The sequence below is a fragment of the Asparagus officinalis genome, chromosome 5, assembly GCF_001876935.1.
Source record: "Asparagus officinalis chromosome 5, Aspof.V1, whole genome shotgun sequence".
Lineage (NCBI taxonomy): Eukaryota > Viridiplantae > Streptophyta > Magnoliopsida > Asparagales > Asparagaceae > Asparagus > Asparagus officinalis.
Genome location: NC_033798.1, coordinates 113,910,289 through 113,920,850, shown reverse-complemented (window position 1 = coordinate 113,920,850; position 10,562 = coordinate 113,910,289).

Here is a 10,562-nt window from a genome sequence, read left to right as displayed (position 1 = left end):
TTAATGATAGGGGTCATGTCCCTAAACAATCCGGCACCAAGAATGTTTGGGTGCCAAAATAATTTTTAAGCCAAGAACTTTAGTGTTTTTATTTTTCTCTTTCTTGGTTTTGAAAAATGCATTTTAAACTTTTATGAAAACAATTCCTTTTATTGGCTAAATTCTTTTGTTTTCATGATCATTGGTTTTGCTTTAATGAGAGGTTTGCATTTATATAACCCTCCGGGTTTATTGGGTGTTTATTCCCAAATCAAGTTTACCGGATGCTAAAATGATTATATGGGTTGGAACAAGCTCAAGAGCTTGATATAATTGTTGCCTCTCTTAAAAATTGTGTTTTGATTTGTTGCTTTTGAATTCATTATAATTCACTTATATGATGATATTTATGTGTTTGTGCTAATGGATCATCTATTCGTGCTTTATAATGTATTCTATGAGTGGTTTGATCAAGTTATGTAAAGAAAATTTTTCTTTATTGATCAAACATTGTTTTTGAATATAAACTTTGATTTATGATTTCTTTTGGTTGAATTGTTTTCATTTGAAAACTTTTTGCATGATTCTCATGTTCCTCTTCTTTTGATTTCATAAATCTATTCTTTTATATGGTTTTTATATTTTTTGTGTTAATGAGACACTATTTTCATATTGACATATTTATATGTGTTCTCATTATCTTCATGTATGTGAGTAAATTTTTAGCATATTCATGTATGCTTGCTCACATATGTTTGCCATGATCTTCATTGCATATTTTCTATATGGCTTTTTGATAGGGGGAGCAATCCCTATACTTGTTTGATACTCACCTATGCTTATTGATAGGGGGAGCTTTCGCTCTCTTATTCTTTTGTCCCCTTTTTGATGTTGTCAAAGGGGGAGAAATATTGTGAGTATACATTTATTTTCATATATGCATGTGAATTATAATTTATATATTCCTTTGTATTCATGCATATATCCTTTTTGTAAATTGTTTGTCATCATCAAAAAGGGGGAGATTGTTGGCCTTCTTATTTTGATGATGATTTACAAACAATTTACATCTAATATTGTTTGTCTACTGTTTGTGTTTTATATTAATTCTAGGCAAACAATATGTTGGAGAATGGATGGATTGAGCCTACACGATCATATCAAGAGGAGGTTGGAGGAATTGTGGAGTGAAGCAACGTACAATTCAAGTTCAAGATCCAAGTTTAGCTTCATCCGCAACGTGTAGCAAGTTGAGCTACAATGAAGATCAAGATTGCTTGGGTAATGTAGTTTAGGATTTATATTATGTGTGTTAAGTACTCTAAGCTCAATTATCTATACACACACATTTTATTGGTTTCCTTGTATATATATGTAGTCACATATATATACAACACAAGTTTTAGTTTTCATGTTTATAAATATGAAATTACATGTTTCATATCGTGATTTGGTTTATCTACTTAGATATGAAACAAATATATTTTTAGATACATACTCATAGGTTTCATTTTCTATTGTATTTATGAAAATATTGTATTCTTAGTTTGTAGACTTTACTATTAGTTTATACATGTTTTACTAAGTCTATAAAATCATTTTGTAAAGTTTTAAAAGTTGGTTTAGGTCAAAACATCAAACTCATGTGCTTACATTTTCATGTTTTGGACTATTTTGTGAAATGATGATATTTTTCATTTGGGAAGTCCTTTTTCGAAACCAGTCGTTGTAGCATGTTTATTATCATGTCTAAAATCATTCCCCAAAGTTTTACATTTTTTTTGGAATTTATTTAATATTTTTAAATAGTGTTTTAAAATCAGCAAAACATGTTTTTCATATGTCAGATTTCGGTCGACCGCACCGGTCGACCGATCATTTGTTCATTTCTTACCATGCGACAGAGAGTCTGTCGGTCGACCAGTCCGGTCGACCGAAAGCTCCATCGGTCGACCACACCGGTCGACCGACGAAGTCTCTGCCTGTTTTTTGTTTTTCAGACCTGCTCGCGGTCGACCGGATTTTTACCCAAGACCTTAAATATGATGTGATGAATGAAACTTCGGCAAAGAAGATTTGGGAGGTCCTAGAGGGCAAATATTTGACGAAGAGCATCGAAAATCGTTTGCATTTGAAGAGGAGGCTTTATCGCTTCCAATTGAAGAAGGGGACATCTATTAGTGATCACATGAACCATTACACGAAGCTACTTGCAGATTTGGCGAATGTAGATGTCAAGGTTGAAGACGAGGACAAGGCATTGCTGTTATTGAGTTCCTTGCCCGACGATGAATATGAGACCTTCGTCCTCACTCTTATTAATGGGAAGGCATCTCTTTCGTATAGTGAGGTCACCGCAGCCCTTGTGAATTATCAACTTCGAAAGAAGGACAAGGAGACTTCCATCGAGCCGGTTGCTGGGGCATTGGTTGTAAGAGCTAAAAGTCCAAACCGTGGAAGAAGGTCGCAGTCTAGAGGGGGGCATCCTGCAGTTGGTAGATATCAGTGTGCTTTTTGTAGAGAGGATGGACATTGAAAAGCCGAATGCCCGAAATTGCAAGCTGTGAAGAATAAAGGGAAAGCTAGTCAAGCTTCAGAGGTGAATATTGCCAAGGCTAGTGGCGATGTTTCAGATTCAGATTCTTCGGGCTATTCGTGCCCAGCTCTTCCGTCAGTTGATGTTGCCGACTCCACCGAGTGGATGTTGGATTCTGGTGCTACTTACCACATATGCCCTAGAAGGGATTGGTTCTCCAACTTTCAGGAGTTAGAAAGAGGGGATGTTGTTCTCATGGGTAATGATCACAGATGCCCTATTAGTGGTATTGGTACCGTTCAGATTCGGATGAGTGACGGGATGATCCGGAAGTTGGCTGATGTGAGGTTCGTTCCTCAACTGAGGAAGAACATCATTTCACTTGGGGTATTGGAGGCATCAGGCTATAGGGTGACCTTGGTGGATTCTCGCTTGAAGGTCACATCGGGGTCCATGATTGTGATGAAGGGAGTCAGACAGAGTAACTTGTATTATTTGCTTGGGAGCACGGTAGTTGATAGGAAGCTGACTACTTCTATGGCTAGACTGTGGCATTATTTGGTGCTGGGATATATTATTGGTTATACCATGTACAGATTGTTGAGGAGTGCTATGACCTGCAGATTGAAGTCCTGTGAGCACATTGGTATGAGTGAGAAGACCGAGGTGGAGTTCAGCACTTCTATCCATCGATCGAGAGGTCTTATTGGAGGTGTTCAGTCAGGCATTGGGGGGCTTTCCGAGGAGGCATCATCGGGAGGTAATCGTTATTTTGTTTCCTATGTTGGGGATTGTACTAGGCATATTTGGGTTGCAACTAAGTCCCGTTGGTATAAAGCCCTAGTAGTCCGCAACAGTTGGAGGAGGTGTATGGGCAGAAAGGTTACCAGTCGTACTTGTTCTAGTAGGAGTCCTTTCTTGCATTGGTGCCAAGCTCATGGCAGTTGGAGACACTTCAGAGGAGAGGAGACAGTGGAGCGACATGATGAGATGAAGGATTCAGTGAGCCGTTCTTTTCTGGAGGAGGATCGATATTGGTTGTCGAGCAGTGGATCTGGTATTCAGGCTTCGACAGGTTTGGGTCATCTTATGAGGTTGCCGACTGCTGCGTATAGAGTTGTTAGATCTAGTGGAGCTGCTTTAGATTTTGGTTAGCGTCGGATATTGGGCTACCCAGCACTTGGTCACATCGCTGATGTGAGATTGGATCCGATTGCGCATTTGGGATTAAGGAGTTCATTCGGCTATCAGTGGGGAGCTTCTGAGTTTGGTCTGAGCAGGTTTGTCACTTTGGACTCTCGGCAGGTGGAGAGTATTGATCAGGTCAGAGGGATATCACAGCGGGTGGAGGTTGATGCTACTCCACATTGGGTGGGGATTTTCCCACATACTCCAGGTCATTCTGCATTGGTTGGGATTCCAGCTGAGGTGGCACAGCATGAGAGTCATTTATTTATGGGTGCAGATGATGAGGTTGTTGACTTGGATGCAGCTGGTGGATATGTTTTGGATACGGCCATTGTTACATCTCAGGTGGAGGTGTTTGGATCGCTTCAGTTTGGGGTCGTTGATGATGCTATCAGCTGCAGGTTGGATTGAGGGCCTTTGGAGGCCATTAGTGAACTACGTGAAGTCTTGATTCCTTGGGCAAGAGGATACGTAGGCAGTCTTTATGATGCAGCCGATTTGGTGAGCGACATCGACATTTGGGGTGAGTGTTCGCACTCCCATTTGGGTCTCAGCAAGTGAGGCATTTGGTGTAGTCGGTGTAGGCTCAGTTGTTTGGTGAGTAGACACAGTTGGTTTGGGGTTGAGTGTTCGCACTCCCGTTTGGATCCCGACGTGTTGTGATTGGAGTCCGTTGTCATGAGTCCGTTGCCATGGCGTACTGGATGCAACAGTTGAGGTATTGGTTTGATCGGTGTCGGCTCAGTTTTGGAAGAATCTTCGCCGAGGTGGAGATTTGAAGAGATAAGCTCAGGATTCAGGATTGTCAGGGTGGCGGTCGACCGGCCCGGTCGACCGCATTCGTGCACAAGGCTTCCTGTGCGTCTGGAAGGAGATCGGTCGACCGGTGCGGTCGACCGACGGTTCTCTGGAGTTTGGGTTTTCTACTGAGAGCTGGTCGGTCGACCGGGCCGGTCGACCGGAATTGATCGCGGTCGACCGCCGCCCTGCGGTTTTGAGAGTTGCCGGCCTGTTTTATGACCCGCTTCGTTTTGGATTTGTATAAATACCCTTTGGGTGTTTTTTAGGGTTAAGAGCAAGGACGAATTTGAGTAGATTGATAGAGTTTTCTTTGGGCTTCTATTCTAGGAGCAATTGGAGAGATTGAGAGTTGATTGTTGAGGGTTTATGAGAGATTTGTAACCCTAGTTTGTTCCTCTTGATTTCTAATAGTGAAAACTCCTCCCTCCTTGCCCCGTGGACGTAGGCATCTTGCCGAACCACGTAAAACTGGTGTTTGACTGTTTGTGCTGTTGATTTTGGTTGGTTGTTTATCTTTCTCGGCGATTGTTTTGGTTTCTCGAGGCACAACAGGAAGAAGATGATATGGGACAGATGGAAGTAGAAGATGTTGGAAATCCGAGCTAATCACATGCAAAATACACAACGGAAGACTGTATGTATAATAATACTAAGCATAAAATACAAGCTAGGATCATCCTAATTAAATCTCACATGATCCCTATAATAAAGAGAGTAATCAAGAGATTTGAAGACTTACTTTTGTAGTGTGATTCGATGGTAGATCGAACAACCCCTAGCTCGTTCTCCTTGTTGTAAACCTCCTTGTAGTAGATCTCCAAGTCTTCAAGTGAGCTTGATAAAATCGGATATCCATCTTAGGGTACTTTAAAATCATACTACTTCCTCTTATTCAAAGATTGCTAGAGTTTAGTAAGAGGTAGAGCTTTCTTTTATTCTCTTATGGAAAAAAATCACTTAGCCAATTTTTCATTAACATTTCCATAAGAAAGAGAGCTCATATATATATAGTGAGATATGTCATGACTCATCTCATGAGTCATGCCATGAGTCATGCCATGAGTCATCTAAATGCAATGATTCCTTTCATGAGTTATGCAAAGAGTCATGAAGAGTCATGAAGAGTCAAAACTATGTGATAAAACCATGTGCCCAAACCATACCACATTAATGACTCATCTCATGACTCATTAATCATTGTATAATGAAGTGTATATTTTATAAATAAAAATACCAAATCAATACGGTGTTTCATAAATATGGTATTACGTAATTTTTCCAATCATTAACTAATAAGTCATCATATGACCAAAAAAATCAATGAGTTGACCAAAAGTCAACTGTCGACCAAAAAATCAACCAGTTGACTAAAAGTTAATTTTATAGAAAAAATACTGGAATTTATTTCCTAAGCACATAGCATTCTGATTTTACCAATACATATAATCATTTATGTGTATCCGGTAAAAATCATATATGCGTATCAATCATACACATTAACTCTATAAATTGTATTTCATAGGATTCAAGTACGCGTATATGCGTATCAATCATACACATTAACTCTATAAATTGTATTTCATAGGATTCAAGTACGCGCTTGGTGTGACTCTAGGGCCCAACTTAACTATAAATTGTATTTCATAGGATTCAAGTACGCGCTTGGTGTGACTCTAGGGCCCAACTTAAGACTCGGTAGTGTGTCATATCCACAAGTACAAGAGAGGTGCTAACTACACATGAAGACTACCCGAGTATAAGTTGTGATAAATATTTACAAGATGCTTACATATTTTATCAGGACCACTCAGTGATAATACCGTATAGTCCGGTCTCTTCGTCAAACCATGTCAAACTATAGAGCCTAGGGTATGGAAAACTGTCAAACCCTAATAGCTCGATTAGTGTTTGTTGATATTAAACTCATAACCTTTAAGATCAAATCGACACTCAGTTTATCTTATTTAACCTGGCCAATGATTTTCAGGCTATAGTTATATCAAATAATCTTATGACATCAACCCCCTTATACTGGGAGAGACGAATCCCATCTTAGCATCTCAATATCTACTTATGTCTCGGGATGCACCCAACAAGAACCGTTATGCACAACTCAATGAGAACTATGGTTAGGTAAAAGTCTAAGTACACCTATACCGTCATGTAGATATTGCACTGATGCTTCAGGTCAAGAGACTACTTTGTACTATATCACTTTAGAACTTCTATTTGATAGTTAAATATAATTACTAACTAGATGTTCTTAGTGAGTTGTTCAGTCAAATCATTCACTAATGAGTCACCTGTATACTATATCTTGATGTATCACATCAATGATCCAAGAGATGGAACATCATCCTACCAAAGGAGAAATATAGTATACATTAGTCTTCCCAAAGTGATGAAATCTCATTTCAACACTTCATTGACTAGGAACATTTTAGAATATATGTTTGCGACAAATCAGATCTCTTCATTACGATCATTTCGGAAATGTCTGATAGTCTAGTATCATTTTAAGGACTTTATCTATATTAAAATATCAGATAAATACTGACTAAAATAGTATACTATCATTTTGAATAAGGATGTTATATTCATATAGGTCCTGTTATAATATATAATTATTGCCTGTAAGGCACCTATATCTAACAAACTCCCACTTGCACTAAGACCAATAATTGTAGTATCTAATACCTAATAGTTCAACAAGTTTTTTCAAATTGTGTACGAACAATTGCCTTTGTGAATGGATCTACTATAATATCTTTTGTGTCTACTCTTTCAATCTTGATATCTTGGTGATCACCTATCTCCATGATCAAGTGATACTTCCTCAGAATGTGTCTAGACTTATGATGAGACCGGGGTTCCTTTGTCAGAGCTATTACAACATTACTATCATAGTATAAAGGTATTGTATCTTTAATAGTGGGAACAACTTCCAGCTCTGAAAGAAACTTCCTCATCCAGATAGCTTCTTTGACTGTATCATTTGCCACAATGTATTCGGCTTCTATAGTAGAGTCTGCTACTATGTCCTGCTTGGAACTTTTCCAACCGATAGCCCCTCTATTAAGGATAAAACATATCCTGAAACAGATTTACTATCATCGATATCACTCTGAAAGCTAGAGTCGGAAAAAACCTCCATTTGGAGGTCACTTTTACCGTATATCAAAAATAACTATTTAGTCCTTTTCAGGTACTTAAGCATATTTTTGACCACTTTCCAGTACTCTTCTCCATAATTAGATTGGTATCTACTTACCAAACTGAGTGAATAAGCGATATCTGGTCTAGTACATAACATGACATACACCATCGATCCTACTGCCGAGGCATAAGGAATTAGACTCATGCATTTCCTCTCTTCATCAGTCTGGAGAGACATCTTTTTAGAGAGCGAGATTCCAGGAGATGTAGGTACGAAACCTTTCTTGGCATTTTCTATGCTAAACTGCTTTAGCACTTTGCCAATGTATCTAGATTGAGATAATCCTAATATCCTTTTAGATCTATCTCTATAGATCTGAATACCCAGTATATCCTTTTAGATCTATCTCTATAGATCTGAATACCCAGTATACAGGATGCTTCACCCAAATCTTTTATGAAAAATCTTTTTGATAGCCCTATAGATCTGAATACCCAGTATACAGGATGCTTCACCCAAATCTTTTATGAAAAATCTTTTTGATAGCCAAAGTTTAACCGCTTGTAATGACTGTATATCATTACCGATTAAGAGTATATCGTCTACATACAAAATAAGAAACGATACTATACTCCCAATTATCCTTTTATACACACATGGTTCATTTGGATTTTTGATGAAACCAAACTCTTTGATAGCATCATCAAAACAGATGTTCCATCTCCACGATGCTTGCTTCAGTCCATAAATAACTTTAAGCAACCTACATGCTTTTTCACTGCTCCCACTGACTACAAATCCCTCTGGTTGAGACATATATATGCACTCTTCTAAATCACCATTTAGAAATGCAGTTTTGACGTCCATTTGCCAGATCTCATAGTCATAGTGAGCAGTTATAGCAAGTAGGATCAGAATAGACTTTAGTTTAGCCATTGGAGAAAAGGTTTCATCGTAGTCCAAACCAGGTCTTTGACGAAAATCTTTAGCTACCAGTCTAACTTTAAAAGTCTCTACTTTCCCATCTAAACCCAACTTTTTCTTAAACAATCATTTGCAACATATGGGTATCACCCCTTTAGGAGCATTATTTAAGATCCATACTTTGTTGGTGTACATAGAGTCTATTTCGGATTTTATTGCATCATGCCAAGCAACAGAGTCCCTACTCTGATATGCTTGCTGATAACTTAAAGATTCGTCATCATCTATGACGTGATCTAACATGCTACCTTCAATGAGAAAATCATATTATCTCTTAGGTGTATGAGATCGCCTTAGATATCTGCGGAGTGGTTGAGATTCTTCTGGTATAACTGAATTTGCTGGTTCTACTAAATTATCGGTATTAATTTGTATCTCTGAAATTTCTTCCATTTCTACCATGCTCCCACTAATTTCTGTTTCAAGAAATCCCTTCTCCAAGAAGGTAGCAAACCGAGAAATAATTATCTTTTATTCATCGATGTGGTAGAATTGATATCCGGTGGAATTCTTTGAATATCCTACAAATTTACACAACACTGAGAGTGCCTCTAACTATTTGGGATCTTGCTTTTTTATATAAGCATGACATCCCTAAATCTTAATATAATTAAGATGTGGTTTCTTCCCACTCCATATCTCATACGGAGGTTTAGGCACTGCTTTAGTTGGAACCCTATTCAGTAAGTGTGCTGCTGTTTCCAACGCATACCCCCAGAATGAAAAAGCTAACTCAGTGTTACTCATCATGGAACGTATAATATCTAATAGTGTACGATTTCTCCTTTCTGACACGCCATTAAGCTGTGGTGTAAAGGGTAGAGTAACCTGAGAGAGAATCCCATTCTCTTTTAAAAAACACAAGAATTCTGAGCTTAAGTATTCTCCTCCTCGATCCGATCAAAGAATTTTAACTTTCTTGCTCGTTTGGTTCTCTACTTTATTTTTATACTCGATAAATTTCTCAAATGCTTCAGACTTGTGTTTCATCAAAAACACATGTCCAAATCTTAAAAAATCATAAGTAAAAGTAATAAAGTAGGAGTAGCCACCTCTGGCCATTGTAGACATAGTACCACATGCATCACTATGTATCAGTCCTAAGAATTCTGTAACTCTTGCTCCAGTTTCCATAAATGGAGTCTTGATTATTTTGCCTTTAAGACAAGACTTACAAGTATCATAAGACTCAAAATCAAATGGATCTAAATATCCATGCTTATGTAGCTCGCCAAGTCTTTCTTTATTAATATGATCAAGTCTACAATGCCATAAGAAAGCGTCATTCATAACGGAGTGCTTTCTTTTATTAGTGTGATGAGTATTCAGAATTGTGTTTTGATTAAGAATATAGATGCCATTACGTGATGAGTATTCAGAATTGTGTTTTGATTAAGAATATAGATGCCATTACACAATGTTCCATAAGAAATCAACTTTTGATTAATGTGTTTTGATTAAGAATATAGATGCCATTACACAATGTTCCATAAGAAATCAACTTTTGATTAAATATGATATTCATAACATTATTCTCCAACTTGAATATATATCTATATTTATCTAATAAAGATATGGATAATATATTGCACATCATAGTTGGTACGAAATAGCAACTTTTTAAAATCAAAACGTTTCTATTTGGCAAACCTAGATGAAAATTCCCTACTGCAAGTGTTGTAACTATTCCACCATTACCAACTTATAGGGTCATCTCTCCTGCTCCAAATTTCCTATAACTTCTCAACCCCTGTAATAAATTACAGATGTGAGATCCTGATTCGGTATCTAATACCCAAGATGTAGGATTTATAGAAAAATAATTTTGAGTAACAAACACATCTGAAGATAAAGCAACATCTTACTTCTTCTTGATGAGTAAGGCTAAGAATTCTGGATAGATACTCTTAACATTTC